The following is a 19,353-nucleotide window of genomic DNA, read 5'->3' as shown; positions in this document are numbered from 1 at the left end:
ACTTCTTTTCTACAATGGCCACAGATCTAGCTTGTTTCCGAGACCACACACAGAGAGAACATTTGCTGAGTACAGCGTTAGACCATGTGTAAAATCACACAAACAAACGTCAGAACTACTATTTGATAAACGTTTGCCAATTAAAGCTTAACATTAGACATTATTTCACAATACTGAAAATGGATTGTGCTCTGTAGTTGGAATCGTTAATCGTTGGAGGAATGCAGTTCCCAACAACTGTTGAGCTAACAGGCGCCCAAGCTGCCCCACAAGGATTTTCTAGAGCGAGACTAGCCAAGGCAACCATATATCATGACTTACTACCCACACCCAGTCAATGCTGACCTAATTTGCAATAACAAGGCTGTGTAAATGCAACTTTAGTCACGATGACTTTGTAAGAACAGCTCTGAGATTTTACGAAGCTCCTATAAAGGTTGTAACAGTGAACCTACCCATAAGATGTTTTTGGGAAACTGGGCCACATGGCAACAAAACTCTTAGAATTGAGTTTATTCTAAATAGAGGTACAAGTGAATTGAGATGAGGTAAAGACTCAAAAGCTTTTCAGAAAACTATTATGACATGAGCTTGGTTGATGAGTGGAATACATTTAGATAATGAACACATAAATAGCTGGGGTCTCATGGTGTCTAGAGAAGAAAGAGAGCTGAGTGGTGGGAATGACTTAACCCTTTTTCATTATCCACCCATAGCCATTAACCTCTCTTGCAATATCTCTTAACTGCAGAAAAAACATTATGCTAATGAGAACAACTGTTGCTAAATTGGAGAAATATTTAAATCTCAAATAAACTGAACACGAAGAAGGTTTGTGTCAGTGAATGGAGTACATGTGTGCATATACAGTGTGGAGAACAAGTATTTGATACACTGCCGACTTTTCAGGTTTTCCCACTTACAAAACATGTAGAAGTCTATAATTTGTATCATAGGTACTCTTCAACTGTGAGTGACGGAATCAAAAAAAATAATCCCGAAAATCACATTGTATGAATTCTAAGTAATTTATTAGCATTTTATTGCATGACATAAGTATTTCATACATCAGAAAAGCAGAACGCTCCTCCATGAACTGCCACCTTAATGTGGTGGAGGGGTTTGAGTACCCGAGTAACCCTAGGAGCTATGTTGTCTGGGGCTATATGCCCCTATTAGGGTCTCCCAAGGCAAACAGGTCCTGGGCGACGGGTCAGACTAAGAGTGGTTCAAAATCCCTTTAATGATGGAAAACATTTTGAGGACCGTGATATTGCCTGGTATGGTGCAGCCGGGGCCCCACCCTGCAGCCAGGCCCGGGGTTGGGGCTCGTATGCGAGGGCCTGGTGGCCGGGCCTTTCACCACGGGGTCCGGCCGGGCTCAGCCCGAAGGAGCGACGTGGGGCCGCCTTCCCGTGGGCTCACCACCTGCAGGAGGGACCATAAGGGGTCGATGCGTAGAGGATCGGGCGGCAGTCGAAGACGGGGGCCAAGTTCAAGCATAAGGGTGTCCATCAGTGCACGTGGCACCAGGACACCCTAGGCTGTAGGTCGATGATCGACTTTGTTGTCGTTTCATCTGACCTGCGGCCGTATGTCTTGGACACTCGGGTGAAGAGAGGGGTGGAGCTGTCAACTGATCACTACCTGGTGGTGAGTTAGATCTGATGGCGGGGGAGGAAGCTGGACAGACTCGGCAGACCCAAGCGTACTGTAAGGGTCTGTTGGGAACGTCTGGCCGAGTCTCCTGTCAGAGAGATCTTTAACTCACACCTCCGGCAGAGCTTCAACTGGATCCCGAGGGAGGCTGGAGATATTGAGTCCGAGTAGACCATGTTCTCCACCTCCATTGTCAAAGCGGCCACTCGGAGCTGTGGCCGTAAGGTCTCCGGTGCCTGTCGAGGCGGCAATCCCCGAACCCGGTGGTGGACAACGGAAGTAAGGGATGCCGTCAAGCTGAAGAAGGATTCCTATCAGGCCTGGTTGGATTGTGGGACCCCTGAGGCAGCTGACGGGTACCAGCAGGCCAAGCGGACTGCAGCCCGGGTGGTTGTGGAGGCAAAAACTCGGGCCTGGGAGGAGTTCGGTGAGGCCATGGAGAAGGACTATCAGCTGGCCTCGAAGAGATTCTGGCAAACCGTCCGGCACCTCAGGAGAGGGAAACAGTGCCCTACCAACGCTGTTTACAGTAGAGGTGGGCAATTGTTGACCTCAACTGGGGATGTCGTCGGGCGGTGGAAGGAGTACTTCGAGGATCTCCTCAATCCCGACGTCACGTCTTCCATTGAGGAAGCAGAGGCTGAGGGCTCAGAGGTGGACTCGTCCATCACCCGGGCTGAAGTCACTGAGGTAGTCAAGAAACTCCTCGGTGGCAAGGCACCGGGGGTGGATGAGATCCGCCCTGAGTACCTCAAGTCTCTGGATGTTGTGGGACTGTCTTGGTTGACACTCCTCTGCAGCGGTCAGGGACAGTGCCTCTGGGATGGCAGACCAGGGTGGTGGTCCCTCTTTTTAAGAAGGGGGACCGGAGAGTGTGTTCCAACTACAGGGGGATCACACTTCTTAGCCTCCCCGGGAAAGTCTATGCCAGGGTACTGGAGAGGAGAATATGGCCGATAGTAGAACCTCGGATTCAGGAGGAACAGTCCCACCGGGAGGAGACCCCGGGGAAGACTTAGGACACGCTGGAGGGACTATGTCTCCCGGCTGGCCTGGGAACGCCTCGGTGTCCCCCCGGAAGAGCTAGAGGAAGTGTCATGGGGGAGGGAAGTCTGGGCATCTCTGCTTAAACTGCTACCCCCGCGACCCGGCCCCGGATAAGCGGAAGAAGATGAATGAATGAATGAAGAAAAGCAGAACTTAAAATTTGGTACAGAAATCTTTGTTTGCAATTACAGAGATCATACGTTTCCTGTAGTTCTTTACCAGGTTTGCACACACTGGAGCAGGGATTTTGGCCCACTCCTCCATACAGACCTTCTCCAGATCCTTCAGGTTTCGGGGCTGTCGCTGGGCAATATGGACTTTCAGCTCCCTCCAAAGATTTTCTATTGGGTTCAGGTCTGGAGACGGGCTAGGCCACTCCAGGACAGTAGTTAGTGTAGGGTATATTGTGTCAGAATGGTGATTTATGGCCCTGGGGGGCGGGACTTCCATATTGATGTGACAGGTGGGCGGGACATCCGGTTTGTAGGGTGGGAGTTCCTGTATGACGTATGTTAGGGTGGGACTTCCTGTATGACGTATGTTAGGGTGGGACTTCCGGTATGACGTATGTTAGGGTGGGACTTCAGGAGTGACGTATGCCTGTCCGGTGACTTTGTGATTTATGATTACATTGATGTGTCAGTGTTTGATGTTTTACAATGCCTGAAGAGCAAACCAGACTAGTGTTATAACAGGTGGGTTATGTTTGATGATTAACAAATGGGGCTTAGGTTTCCGGATTGTTAATTAACAAATGGGGCTTAGGGTTCCGGAATGTTAAATTCCCAGGCAGTAAATAAGTGTTGTGTCAGCGGTAAGTTGTTTGGTGTTAAACAAAAGGGTGCCAGGGTTCCAATGCCATGTGGTACAGATGTAAACTTCCATGTTTTACAATGTGGTTGTAACATGGTGTTTTTCCACAAGCACGGAGTTACACGTGAGAGACATGTTTTTCTGTAAGATATAAAGAAGGGGATGGGGAGGGACTTACGATTTTGGATAGTTTTCAGCCCAACATTCATTTTAACAAGAGATGGGCTTCAAGGTTATATCTGCCCATTAATAATGGTCCTTAATTAACCACTAATACAAACTGTAGTATATGCCGTATCTCACGGTTTGTAGTCCAACACAGCATTACAGCAAACTAACATCGCATGAGCAATGCTATTATTTTGAAGGAGCAGCCATGGCCCAGGGCCAACCACACATTTCGCAAAGGTGGATTGTGTCGCAGTTGGGGTTTTAAAATATTGTTATAAATAAAAACAAGTGTATGTATGATCAATGGTGAGTTTTGTAATAAAAATGGTTGTTTAAGTCAGCATTAACTTCTAAGTTGCATTATAAGGCAAAACGTTACAAAGTTACCAGCAAGGTTGCGTATAAATTTGCATGAAGAACGGCGAATCGTTGACAGGTAAGGATAGGTTATTTCAGGTAATTAAAACATTCGTAAAGGCGTCTTTTGAAATTGTACAACAGAGATCAACGCAAGATTGTTTTCCACACATTGGTAGAAATGTTTAATAATAGGCAATGTTGGTTAAAAAAAAATACTATAGTATTTGTGTTAGTATGGGGTTATGCTGTCACTTCCGGGTGAAGATGTGCTGCATTCTCTTAATGAACAACTCGTGAAATCTGATTTTTTATTGCTGCATTATGGTCCTGTGTTTGTTAAATGTTGAACTGATTAATGTCGATATGGTGACAATAGCAAGCGTTTATATGTAAGCAGATGAGTTTATCGTTAATATATACAATTATATGACGTGATGTCACGGCTGAGCCGCGAAAATTAACGAGAACGGTGGTTCTACCAGACAGGGTGTATCAATATATTTGGTTGCCAAACGGCTACAATAATCAGAACTAAATAGTTAAGTTTTATCCTGAATTTGTATCATTGCAGCATGAATAGTTCTAACACAATTTGAATCTAACTTGAAGAACGATGACATGTAACCAATGACAAAGTTAAGAGGCGTGACTTGGTGGAGGCGCCCCAGCTGCGATGTGAAGACCGAAATTAAACCCCGCAGCATCCACAAAAGGCAGCTGTTGTTTATATTGTTTCTGTTGTAAGTACAAGTTATTTTATTTGAAGTAATTTATTTGAATTGTGATGCAACTTTTTAAGAATTTGTAAATCAATTTTACGATTGCGCAATCCATTCATTTTTAGCGGTCTTTCATATTGCCTGTTTAAATCTCCGGTTTAGGTTGAGCGGAATTAAACACCGACCGTGTTTGGTAAACACATTTTTGGACCTCCAAATCTTGGTAAGTAGACTTTTGACATTATTGTTAATCAGCTTTAATTACCTATATACGCTTGTTAATCCTATTTGTATTTAGTTCAAGTGACCGGCATCTGCGTCAGTTGGACTGGGCGGTCAGACTGTGATCTTACACAACCTGAGCAGATACTTTGTGTAAGTTTAATTATTTACAGACATTTTTAGTCTTGTTCTAAAGTGTTACTAACAATTATGACTATGCATACTGACCCTTGGTACAACATTCTATATTCCAACAGATTGAGGACAGCCGGGGTGATGATACAAAGTACATTACCACAATGGGGTCAGTTACGGACACCCTTCCTTGTGGCTGCACAGCGTGAGGGGGTTTTTGTTTTCTTTCAGGCTTGAAAGCTGAAGGTAATACAGCCAACTCTTCAAAACTGCGCTGTATGTGAATGTATGTTTGAGTTAGAATATTTAAATCTGAAAAGTGGATTGTTATTTACACATTAAACCAGAGAAATGGCGAAAGATAATGCTAACAACAGACCAGACACGGAACAGCCAACAACCTCTACACATAATCAATCGACCACACCCCAAAATACAAATGAACCAACCGTTACTTTGTTACACAGCGATGCGCACAATAATCCTCAGATACAAGGCTTGTTAACCGAGCTTAGTAGCCCCCATTTTTCACACAATCTAGTTGACACTCCTTCGAGCTCTCTGATGCAAACTCAGTGCAGTGATGGCGATGTTAGAGTTATACAGCGTAATGCGTTTGACAATGTTGAATTACGACAGTTGATAAATTTACAAAATACTGGTGAAGTTGGTGATTTTGGCACATTCTACGCAAGTATTATGGCAGGCTTGGATACTTTGATTGTTAGAGCCTCAGACTTTGTACACGGGCCTGGTGATCGTCTGCAGATTGAGTTGATTGGTGAATCTCTGATAGACCCCGTACATGTGACCATGAGAGCGGATGAATATAATGAACGCACGTTTGGTAATTTACTTGAAAGTGTTATGCAGAGTAATGCCGAGATTATGATTGATGAATCACTAGAACTGGTGGTACAAATTGTCAAAAAACATGAGGGTGGTGCCCCGCGACGTGTTGATAGATCAGATTATCAATAAAAAAAGAAGACATTTATATGTGGCTGTGAATAATGATTCTGCATTTTTTTCCATTTGTTTGATGGGTATGTTGAACCCGCAGTACACATATCCTGAGGCCCTGGTTAGTGGTCGTGAGCTACATAAGGGGGCTGGTTTAGCGTTAGATGAATGTGTGTCATTCACAGATATCGTTAGGTTTGAAGAAATGACAGGGTGTAAAATTGTTGTCTTTCATCGAACAAGGGATGGTCACTTTACCAAGTTTCAAAACAGCGAGGACATCCACCCTAGAACTATCTTTATGTACTTACATGATAACCATTTCTACGGTATCACAAACCTGAAGGGTTTTCTGGGTGTGTCTTATGTCTGTGACTGGTGCTATACCGGTTTCAACACACGTGGTGATCATGGTTGTAAACATAGCTGTAGTGTCTGTCTTCATGAAGATTGTCATACCCAACCCCGTAACACAAAGCAGTGCCCTGACTGTAAAAGGATATGTTATTCAGATTTTTGTTATAGCCAGCATAAACGTTTGAAGCACCATAAAAGTGTGGATCGTTGGGTTAGCAGGTGTGACCAGAAGAAATACTGTGTCGATTGTGGTCGCTATTACAATGTCAGTATTACCAACTATAAAGCACACTGGTGCATTGCTAACATGTGCCCCAATTGTAACGTGGATCTGGCGGTTGAAATGAATCATCAGTGTTTTATAAAACCAGCCAAGCCCGAGGACCCCAGTGAGCGCTACATATTTTATGATTTTGAGACTATTGCCAATCCGGTGAATGGTGTACACACTGCAAATTTTGTGTGTGCAATAAGCTTTGATAACAAGACGTGGTGTTCAGCCGGAGATGGTTGTGTCACTGCTTTTTTTCAAAAGTTTAGGCAACCGAAATATAATGACTACACATTTATAGCACACAACTCTAAAGGTTTCGATGGTTACATCTTGATGCAGTACCTTGCTAACAATGGTATTGGCACGACACTTATTGCTAATGGTAGCAAGCTCATGATTTTTACAGACAGCACATTCAATCAGAGATACATTGATAGTCATTGCTTTCTACCTATGAAGCTGTCAGCCTTGCCACGTGCTATGGGTTTTAAGGATTCGAAAAAAGGCTACTTTCCTTACAAGTTTAACATCAAGGAGAATGAGAACTATGTTGGCCCCCATCCGGAACCGCATTACTATGGTGTGAATACCATGATGGCTAAAGAAAAAGATGAGTTTTTGCAATGGTATGCAACTTTTTCCACAGACCCCTTTGTCATGCAGGATGAAATAAAGGCTTACTGCGTGAATGATGTGGTCATCTTGAGAGAGGGTTGTATGCGCTACAGACTCGAGTTCCTGGAGTGTGGTGGTGTTGACCCATTCCGGTCAATTACGATTGCTTCGGCTTGCATGAAAGTCTTTTGCAACAGATTCCTCACCAAGGACACCATTGCATTGGTCCCCTCAGACAACTACAACCGTTGTCAGAAGACATTCTCAAACAGCTCAATCCAGTGGCTTGAATATGTGGCCTCTGATGATAATATATCAATACAGCATGCCCTGAACAGGGGTGAAGTGAAAATCGGTGCCTACTACGTTGATGGATATGCTGAACGCGATGGTTTTAGCACGGTCTATGAATTTCTATGTTGTTTCTGGCACGGTCACCCAAAGTGTCATTGTTCAACAAGCATCAATCCAATGACAAAGATTCAGTATGGGTGATGCACCAGCAATGGTTGACAAAGCTAGAGGCTTTGAAAGAACAACACAACGTACATGTTCAATACATATGGGAGTGTGAGTGGAACCGGCTTAAAAACACATCCGCAGATGTCAAAGCTTTCTTGAAGACCTTTGGTGCTCCAGAGCGCCTTGACCCTCGGGATGCTCTTTTTGGTGGTCGTACTAATGCGATTCATCTGAAGTTTACGGCTCGAGAAGGGGAGACTATTCAGTATAACGATGTCTGTAGTCTTTACCCATTCTGCAACAAGGCAAAGACTTATCCGATTGGGCATCCAGACATAATCTTTTGAGATTTCAAACCACTAGACAACTACTTTGGTATTGTTAAGTGTGTCCACCGAAAGGCCTTTATCACCCCGTTTTACCACACAGGGTTGGCGGTAAGCTGTTCTTTCCATTGTGTAGATTGCAGAGTCTGAAAACCAGGTAACTGATTGTTCACATACTGATTCAGAAAGATCTTTAACCGGTACCTGGGTTTCTATTGAGCTGGTTAAGGCTGTTGAGAAAGGTTATAGCATTGTGGAAATATTTGAAGTCCGGGATTTCACCAGGACATCAGATGATCTTTTTGCAGATTACATGAGAACATTCCTGAAGCACAAGCAGGAAGCTAGTGGCTTCCCACCATTTGTGGTTGACGATGAGGCTAAAGACCGGTATATCCGTGAATATCATGAAAAGGAGGGTGTGCAGCTTGACAAGGAAAACATTGTTGTAAACAGTGCTAGGCGATCTTTAGCTAAATTGGCAATGAATAGTCTTTGGGGTAAGATGGGTGAGCGGACTAACCTTATGAACACAATGTTAATTACAGATCCGGAGGAGTTTAGCCCCTACCTTTTTTCCAGTGAAATAGATGTTGGTTTTTCTCGTTCATCTCAGACACTGTTGCGATGGTACAGTGGCATTACACAAAACAGACACCAATCAAACCATGTAACGGCAACATTTTTATTGCCACGTTCACAACCGCTTATGCTAGACTCGAGTTGTATTCACTCATGGAGAAGTTGGATAGACGTGTACTCTACACAGACACTGATTCCGTGATCTTTGTCACACGCCATGGGGATTGGGTCCCCCCACTGGGCCCGTTCTTGGGTGACTTGACCGATGAGTTACCGGATGGTGACAGCATAGCTCAATTTGTTAGTGGTGGGCCAAAGACATATGGTTACAAAACCGTTAAAGGTCTGACCTGTCTCAAAGCAAAAGGCATTACGCTCAACAGCTACAACACAACCATTATTAATTTGGAGACGCTGACACGACTGGTTGACAACTTTGTACGGGGTAAGGGCGGTGATGATGATCATGTCCTTGCTAATGCAGACACAATTGCTAGAGATAAAAGAACATTCACGTTGAAAAACCGAGTAGTGTCTAAGCGTTTCAGAGTTGTGTACAACAAGCGTGTACTGCTCCCTGATTACAGCACAAGGCCTTATGGGTACTAAACCACAGTCTAGGATGGATAGCGGTTTTGACCCGCGACTACAACACCCGTTCAGCTGTGTCATTAGTGGCCCCAGTAACTCTGGTAAAACATATTTTGTGAAGATGTTGTTGGATAATGCAGAGGTTGTATTCTCCAAAGAAATTCAAAATATCGTCTGGGTTTATTCATGTTGGCAACCGCTGTATGACGAACTGTTGAAAGTAAGGGAGATACATTTTATAGAAGGTCTACCAACATCGCTGTGTGATGACAATCTGCTACCGATTCAGGAAAAACAACCTTTTAATTATTGACGATTTAATGAAAAGTGCATCAGAGAGTTTGGAGATGGAGAGAGTTTGCAAAATGGCTTCCATTTTAATGTTTTTATTTTATTTGTGATTTGTTTTATCTTGAATAAATGTTGTATGAAAAATAATATGTAAACATTGATGTGATTTTACAAATATTTTTATTTTTGAATAATAAAGTTGACATACACGTGATTGGCTTTTCTATTTCTTCAACAACCATGGCACAAATTAAACGTTTCACAAGATTGAGCATGTTGTATGCAATTAAACATTTGCTTATCACGCTTACTCTGGTACATCTTAGCTACAAACTTTGAGACTAGGGCATCATTTTCTCGTAAATCATCAGCATAAAAAGACATAAAATCATTATAACTCAGACCTTTTGTCATTAGAAAGAGAAAGAACAAACAATGCTGTCCACACGTGGTTGAAACCAGGTCCTGTACTTGTTTTGAACTGTATTCCACATTCTCACAGGTTTTCAGAAAGGCCTTGATTGACTTGGGAAAATATGTAAAATCCGGGGGGTTTCCAAAACTGTCATAAAACCTTCCAATGCCATCATCCGTTATGTAAATAGCCAGCCAGTGCTCCCCAGGTTGATTGCTTGGGTGTGTATTAACAATCATCATTGATGCAACATCTCGGACAGGCACCCTAGGTAGTTGGTCACTTGCCAGCACACCATAGAAATGGGTCCTAGATGAAAATTGGTTCACCACACTGGTCAACTCTGCGGTATTCATTTCCACACAGTTCTCCTAATAGTAGTCAACCATGACTTGTCGCCGGTTTGACACTTCGATAATGGAGTCAAAGATTGAATAAACAACTAAATTAATTGTGTGGGGTAGTGGTTGTCTGAACCTCATCTCAAGTTGTACATTCCCTGACTTGATCAAGGATATGTGCTGACCACATTCCTCATCTGGCGCGCAGTTGAATGTATAAAGGGCATAGCCGTGTAAGAAGTCCGACCTGTCAATAGCCAAGGCTTGGTCCTTTAGGTGTTTTCCTGAAGCTAAGGCCAATTGGTAAAATTCACGCACTGCTGACCCTGTTGTGTAATTTGGTTGGAATGTTTAGCTAGGAAATTGCTGACCATCTACATACATAGCCATAAACTCCAAATTATAATGTTTGAAATTAAATGGATTCTTTGTGTAACTTCCGGTAAAACTGTCATTGTCCACCAATCCGATTACAATACATTTTGGCTGAGGTCCTAAAAATAGGTTTTCCTGGTTACAAACACGACCCCCAGCCGGTAAACTAAATGTCTTCATACACACTCTTTCAATTGGGTACTTGGTATTGGTTGAGAGTAGCGCTTGAGCGTGTCCAAGTTTCACGGCTGGCGAAACAGACACTTTCTTGACAAATAGTGATGCTGATAGTATATGCAAACGATAACGCACATTCCCGACCCCCATAAGGCAGGTATTTCAATGTATGTATTTTTCTCAATAGATGTCTGTGTGAATGGAACTGTGAATAAATCCAACTCTGTTTTCATACATTCGCCAGACATACGGTGTAGGAGTGCCATCTCTCTAAAATATATTCTTAATCAGATTTGTCGTGTTCCCTTTGAGTGTCCTCCGGGGTGTATGTCCTCTTTTAACCTTGGCTCTTGTTTTTGTCTCATTCTTGCGTTTTTTACTCTTGGGTAGGCTCCGCCTACCAGGTGGTCTCTTTCTAACACCTCGAGACATGACCATTAATCCAGAACCATCCTGCTGTTTTGTTTGTCGTGACATAACACTGTTGACAACATCGCCGACTATATTCCTAGCCGCACTCTTCAGATGTGGTTTTGCTATGGAGAACCCGCGCTTCAACAAAGGTATTGCCATCCGGAAAAGCCCTCGGAAAAGGCCCCCTAGACCGGCCCCATACATTGCTGAGCTACCATGATACCCTGGTAAACCTTTACCGGCCTGTGTTGTGTAGTATTCAACATACCTTCGAGGATCATCATAGAGCTTCTGCGGCTGCATCTTAAACTCTAAAAGATTGTTTGACGGGTCTGAAGTGTAATTTTGCAATCACCTTCCCCACTACAAATGAAACCAGCTGGTTTTGATCAGATTTTACTTCAATACAGATCTCATCAAATTGTCTCTTACTAAGAGGTACGTAGTGTGGCTTGTCGTACGTCACTGTGACAACTTCGTTCTTTCTCCCTGTAATATGTACAGTTCGCAGCAGTGGGACATGACTGTCACCAACATATTGATAATCAATTATATCTGTGTAGATGTATAGGGTGTTAAACACCGCCAGAATATCTGTGGGGTATGTTCCGTACCATGTGGCGGACCACTGCTCGCCTGGTTTTAACCCCAATATCTGTTCCAGTTTTGCGCTAAATTTCAAACTAAACTGGGGCTCACCTTTTAGAAACACTATTTTTAAATTAATCGTACCCCACCGATAAACCATGTGTTTTTATATGACTGTTGAGCTCTATCACTAGTTTTAATATGCTGCTGTAATAACCGGTGTCGAGTTCATATTTCCAAGTTTTGTCGTTTTTCAAGTCAAGTAGTTCAAATGCGTTTTCGCCCCGTGTAAAAGTTTTCCACGTATGCGGGTATTGGAACTCTATCAAAGATACTTCCCAATCGCCTTTCAAATCCATACCTTTGGCAAATTTAGTGGTACAGCACGAACTCGTGTTCGAGAGTCTCACAGTATCCCCAACCTGGAACTTGTAGCTTTGATTTCCATTTCTCGTTAATGTTGTGCCATACAGGTTCTTGAGAACTAATCTAACATTTTCTTCACAAACGTCAGCAGGCTTCATCTTAATAGACCGATGGTAGCTATGGTTGTACCCACGAACTAAATCTTGAATAACCTCAACATAGCGGTGAGTGTTGGCTGCTGTCAGATACCTCCACATTCGTGATTTAATTGTTTTATTAAACCTCTCAACGATACTCGCTTTGACATAATTTCCTGTAGCAAAATGCTTTATGTTGTACTTCTTCATCAACATTTCAAAATGTGAATTAAAAAACTCCTTCCCCTTGTCCGTTTGGAATTTTTGTGGTTTTCTTCCTTCTTTTAATGTCTTCAAATGCTCGCTTTACCTCTATAGCTCTTTTATTTCTCAGCACGCGAATCCATGCGTATTTGCTTAATACATCTATGCATGTTAACATAAATTTCATGTTATCGTTTTCCACACTGTAAGCACTCATGTCAACCAAATCCAGCTGAAATAGTGAATTTATATCATGAACAATAACTCTATTTCTTTTAAAATGTATAGCTACAGGACTGTGTAGCATGTATGTATCCTGGGCGAGCAGCCAGTCATCGGCCTCACCATTTTTGAGGATCTCCCCGGTTTTTTCCAAGTATGCTCTTTTCAAACCCTCTCTACCCACATAAGCACCAGGGTTTGCCGGGTCATAGTAAATACTTTTCATAACCTGTTCAGACATCGTAGAGTGGTCGAGCAATAATGAGAATTAATACATGTTTAACAATGTTTTATTTGAGTTTTCGAAATTACACAACCAATATATTCAGAAAAGTTACACAAACATTCAGATTTCTCATAGTCTTTGTTTATATACATGTTAACATGAGAACTGAAGCTACCCTGGACTTAGACAACAGACTCTTTGCTTTCATCACACCATGACCCCTCTGCGTCGCATACAACATCCACATTAAATTTGTCCATGTACTCATCCCTGTTCTCACTCAGTCTCTGTGTGATGTTCGGCTCCAACTTGAGCTTGTGCAGAAAGTTCTCAGTGGCCTCGTGAACATCATTCATCGGTGTGTGAAAACCAGATGCGTTCAAAGCCTTGACCAACACGTTTCAGTCGCGGTGTTAAAACTGTCACCACAATGTCATCATAATGGGCCTCAAAAAAATACTCAGGCAGTTCGAGACATGAATGTCTTGTCTGGCTCGGGTGGTCCACTTCGCATCCGATGCATGCTTTGTGTAGAATAGCCCCAACAATGTTTTCCAGAATCATACCCATTGTTGCTTTGATGATCTTTAAAATTTTTGGTGCAAGTTGTTTGTCCATTTTGTGATAACTCTTGTTAGCATTTGAAAGGTATGACAGGTTAAGAGGACCTAGTTGATCACCAACCCTGTCAATCCAATGGTAGTTTCTTGTTGGGTATGCCGGTGGAATCGAGCTGTCTGGGTCAGGGGTTCCGTAGAAGGCTTTAGCGTTGTCATCCCAGGCGTCACACAGCCAGTCCTCAGCCTTGGGTTCTTCAATCACCGCTTGGTTGTAATCTTGAGACATGTTTCGTAAATTCTTCTGACTGCTTGAATGTCACCGGCGGTCTGTCGGTTTTTATGCTGTGTTGATGAAGGTGTTGGCTTAAGGCGGGGCTTCGGGGTCTTAGGTCAGTCGATCAGTCCGCAGTCACAAACTAACCCGCTGATATTTTCCGGAAATAACTCCAATCTGACAGAGTCATACTCCTTCAGCCCCTCGAAAACTTTAAACAGTACATCTACTGTATTATGTGGGCCTTGTTTTGGCCCCAAATAAAACACTTTTCGAAAGGTGACCCATAAACTGGCATTAAAAACCATTTGATCAGTCACACCAGCCTTAAACACTTGGCCTTCGGGTAATTCATAAAATGCAACCTCCGGTTGTTCTGGGTTAAAGATGTATCCCCCGATCCGACCATCGTCCAATTTCCACTCCTGTGCCACCATATCCGGGTGTAATTGATGGATTTGGGTTAAACTCTGCATCGGTTTCTTTGGGGCTGGCATGTTGATTGCATCACTGCGGTCCATTTGCAATTTCTTACCAAATCGCTGAGCTGCATTTAAGATGTTAGCTTTCACCGGTGTTACACCCAAAACATTGATAGCTGCACAATCCTCCATGTTTTGTAATGTGTAGGTAAGTTCGCTCAGGCAAGACTGAATGACCAACCCGATGTCGGCGTGGTTTAAATACACATACCACGCCAGTCAACCCATAAAACATGAAAGGTTAACAAACACCGTTTGTATGCCAGCTGTTGCAACACTTGTCAGAAGATAAAACACCCGGGTTTTATATTTGTCGAACACCATTTGCTGTACACCAAACACCTTACCGCTGACACAACACTTATTTACTGCCTGGGAATTTAACATTCCATGTTCATCATCAACCATAACCCACCTGTTATAACACTAGTCTGGTTAGCACATCAGGCGTTGTAAAACATCAAACACTGACACATCAATGTAATCATAAATCACAAAGTCACCGGACATGCATACGTCACTCCTGAAGTCCCACCCTAACATACGTCATACCGGAAGTCCCACCCTAACATACGTCATACAGGAAGTCCCACCCTACAAACCGGATGTCCCACCCACCTGTCACATCAATATGGAAGTCCCGCCCCCCAGGGCCATAAATCACCATTCTGACACAATATACCCTACACTAACTACTCAGGACCTTGAGATGCTTCTTACGGAGCCACTTCTTAGTAGCCCTAACTGTGTGTTTCGGGTCGTTGTCATGCTGGCAGAAAAGCATCCCCAAAGAATGACGTTTCCACCTCCATGCTTCACGGTTTGGGATGGTGTTCTTGGGGTTGTACTCATCCTTCTTCTTCCTTCAAACACGGCGAGTGGAGTTTAGACCAAAAAGCTACATTTTGGTCTCATCAGACCACATGACCTTCTCCCATTCATCCTCTGGATCATCCAGATGGTCATTGGCAAACTTCAGATGGGCCTTCTCACCAAGCTGCTTGCCTATTGTCCTATAGCCCATCCCAGCCTTGTGCAGATCTACAATTCTATCCCTGATGTCCTTACACAGCTCTCTGGTCTTGGTCTTGGTCTTGGTCTTGGTCTTGGTCTTGGTCTTGGTCATTGTGGAGAGGTTGGAGTCTGTTTGATTGAGTGTGTGGACAGGAGTCTTTTATACACGTAACGAGTTCAAACAGGTGCAGTTAATACAGGTAATGAGTGGAGAACAGGAGGGCTTCTTAAAGAAAAACTAACAGATCTGTGAGAGCCGGAATTCTTACTGGTTGGTAGGTGATCAAATACTTATGTCATGCAATAAAATGCAAATTAATTAATGATTTTCTTTATTCCAACTCTCAGAGTTGAAGTGTACCTATGATAAAAATTACAGACCTCAACATGCTTTGCAAGTAGGAAAACCTGCAAAATCGGCAGTGTATCAAATACTTGTTCTCCCCACTGTATGTGTGTGTTTGTGTGTGTAGCTAGCAGCTCTAGAGGATCAGGATTAGGTCGTGAGTGGTGTTTTAGTTCATTCACTCAGACTCAAGTAGACACAAGGGTTAATAAGACACAGTTCATTCACTCAGACTCAAGTAGACACAATAGCACACTACACCTACGTAGTGAGAATTCAGAAGAAAAATATATACACAGCAAAAATATATCAAGAAGAGAAAGCAATAATATACATAACACTGTATTGTAGCAGCAGTTTAGAAAGAGTACTGTAAACTAGCAGCAATATTGGTGGTGGTATTGAAATTATAGATAGGCCTATGGCAAGTATGGCAATAATATACATAATGTAAACTAGCAGCAGTTTTTGAAAGAATAGGATGGGGAGTGTGAACTGTATGGTAGATGTATTGAATGTTATAGACACTTAGTACAGCAGTGATGATAAGTCATCATTCATGACATTAGATGGCATAGCACTAGATACATTTCCACAAATTATGCCGCCAACAAAGTGGTCGAAATATGGCAAAAAGTACAACAAAAACTGTGTACATCAAGTGATCCGTGATGACAGTAATGCTCTGTGCAGATACTGCAAAGCAGAATCTATTATTACAGTTTGTAACAAAAAACAAGCATAACATAGCCTACTCGTATATATATATATAAATATAGGCTACTAATAGTAGATACATATGGTACTAATGTATTTTAAACTCCCCTTAGTGTTCCTGTCCCCACATTCTGCATCTCTCCTCTCATATATTCTGCTCGCAGGTGATCAGAGATGAGTGGATGGTGCCTCCCCTCAATATACGCATTGTTGATGTTTGATAAAAAAATGTGTTGATGTTTTGATTACCTTTGCTTGTTAAAATACATGTTTTGCATTTCAAACTGTTGCAGGCTCATTCATTGACCATAACACACTAACAGTAATGGTCTTGTTTTGGGCTTGTTTTTGAAGCTGCAGTTTTTTGTTTGCCTCGGGAGAGTTGGCAAGGAAGGAAAGGCCAGGAAAGGCAACTAGATCACTCGTAGCGACGTGGACGTCCACCACGGTCACATGGATGTCCTCGCTAGGGGGAGTGGATGATTAGCAGGAAGGACGGGGGATCACGGGATGTTGAGCTGGACGGACGGCGATGAGTGATGTGTTGTAATGCAAGCCGGTGGAGGGTACCATCAGGACGTGTACTGCAACCTGTCTGCATTTCCTATTTTTAGTCCTAAGATTTGTCACATATTATGTTTAATTAAATATAAAAAACGAACAACAATAAAACCCCATCACAATATTTAAATGAGTGGCGACGTTAATATATTGGAAAAACATAGTGCCTTATCAATTGATAATAAATACGTATGAAACACTGGTATGACACATTTGATATCCTTCCTGTCTTGGGGGGGATGTTGGAGCCACAAATCAGCCACTCCAAGATTGCGCACAAAGCACACTATCAGGATAGCAATTTCTTAGGGTGCTATGCAGGTTGTTTTAGCCTAGTTTTCTTATTATTACAAAATAATTGCCTGTTGTTTTTTTCAAATGACACAACTAACGGAAGAATGTTTAGGCTAAATACATTTGAATGTTGACTACTTCAAATGGTACTTTGTATGATTCAAATATGCATCTACACTACAGTAGCTTGTGTTCGCAGTGGCAACGTCTTATCTTACACTGGTTTAACTTACCATTTACCAAGATTTATAGTTAGCTTATTTAAAATTCATGAATTGACAAGGCTGTAAAAGACACGTATTCATTATATTGTTAGTGTTATGATACTAGCAGGAATAACAACAACAAATATATAAAGTCTACAGAAGTGATTAAAGTTGTGGACTGTTCTTCAACATTGGCATCTATGAAATGTATTGAACGATAGTATTCCAAAACATTTCATATTTTAAAACAGAGCAAATATTTTCGTCTAAGGAGGATTTCGGCAAAAAATCAGACGGCCTTGACTTTGCATATTGCATCCCGCAACAAGTTCTATTGCTCTGACCAGCACTCCTCGTAACGCCTCATCTCCTGGTATCTCCTCTATGCTCTTGAGACTGTACTAGGAGACGCAGCAAACCTTCTAGCGACGGCACATATGGATTAGCCATCCTGGAGTAGCTGGTCTGCCTGCGCAACCTGAATGGGCTGCAGGTACTGCCTCATGCTACTAGTAGTGACAAGGATTCAGTAGAGAAGAATCCATCAGGATAAGGAGAGAGCAATTTATTACCTTCAAAATATGCTCATACACAAGACATCCTTTTTAAGAAGGGGGACCGGAGGGTGTGTTCCAACTATAGGGGGATCACACTTCTCAGCCTCCCCGGGAAAGTCTATGCCAGGGTTCTGGAGAGGAGAATACGGCCGATAGTAGAACCTCGGATTCAGGAGGAACAGTGTGGTTTTCGTCCAGGCCGTGGAACACTGGACCAGCTCTATACCCTCTACAGGGTGATGGAGGGTTCATGGGAGTTTGCCCAACCAGTCCACATGTGTTTTGTGGATTTGGAGAAGGCATTCGACTGTGTCCCTCGCGGCATCCTGTGGAGAGTGCTTCGGGAATATGGGGTCCTGGGTCCTTTGCTAAGGGCTGTCAGGTCCCTGTACGACCGAAGCAGGAGCTTGGTCCGCATTGCCGGCAGTAAGTCAGACTTGTTCCCTGTGCATGTTGGACTCCGGCAGGGCTGCCCTTTGTCACCGGTTCTGTTCGTAATTTTTATGGACAGAATTTCTAGGCGCAGCCAGGGGCCGGAGGGTGTCAGGTTTGGGGACCACACGATTTCGTCTCTGCTCTTTGCAGATGATGTTGTCGTGTTGGCCCCTTCAAGCCAGGACCTTCAGCATGCACTTGGACGGTTTGCAGCCGAGTGTGAAGCGGTGGGGATGAAAATCAGTACCTCCAAATCCGAGGCCATGGTCCTCAGTCGGAAAAGGGTGGCTTGCCCAATTCAGGTTGGTGGAGAGTGCCTGCCTCAAGTGGAGGAGTTTAAGTATCTAGGGGTCTTGTTCACGAGTGAGGGAAGGATGGAACGGGAGATTGACAGACGGATCGGTGCAGCTTCTGCAGTAATGCGGTCGATGTATCGGTCTGTCGTGGTGAAGAAAGAGCTGAGCCGCAAGGCGAAGCTCTCGATTTACCTGTCAATCTACGTTCCTACTCTCACCTATGGTCATGACCTATGGACAAGATCCCGGATACAGGCGGCCGAAATGAGCTTTCTCCGCAGGGTGGCTGGGCGATCCCTTAGAGATAGGGTGAGAAGCTCGGTCACCTGGGAGGAGCTCAGAGTAGAGCCGCTGCTCCTCCTCATCGAGAGGGGTCAGCTGAGGTGGCTTGGGCATCTGTTTCGGATGCCTCCGGAACGCTTTCCTGGGAAGGTGTTCCGGTCCCGTCCCACCGGGAAGAGACCCCGGGGAAGACCTAGGACATGCTGGAGGGAAGTCTGGGCATCCCTGCTTAGACTGCTGCCCCCGCGACCCGGCCCCGGGTTAAGCGGAAGATGAT

The 19,353-nt window shown here is 43.5% G+C and overlaps 1 protein-coding gene across 3 annotated transcripts in view; it reads right to left on the bottom strand.

Moving 5' to 3' along the window:
• The window catches only part of LOC105006621 (SH3 and multiple ankyrin repeat domains protein 2), a 276,728-nt gene that overhangs the window by 136,815 nt on the left and 120,560 nt on the right, over window positions 1–19,353 (bottom strand). The window lies entirely within an intron of this gene.

This window comes from Esox lucius, chromosome 2, assembly GCF_011004845.1.
Source record: "Esox lucius isolate fEsoLuc1 chromosome 2, fEsoLuc1.pri, whole genome shotgun sequence".
NCBI classification, from domain to species: Eukaryota; Metazoa; Chordata; class Actinopteri; order Esociformes; family Esocidae; genus Esox; species Esox lucius.
This window is presented reverse-complemented; position numbering and strand designations above follow the sequence as displayed.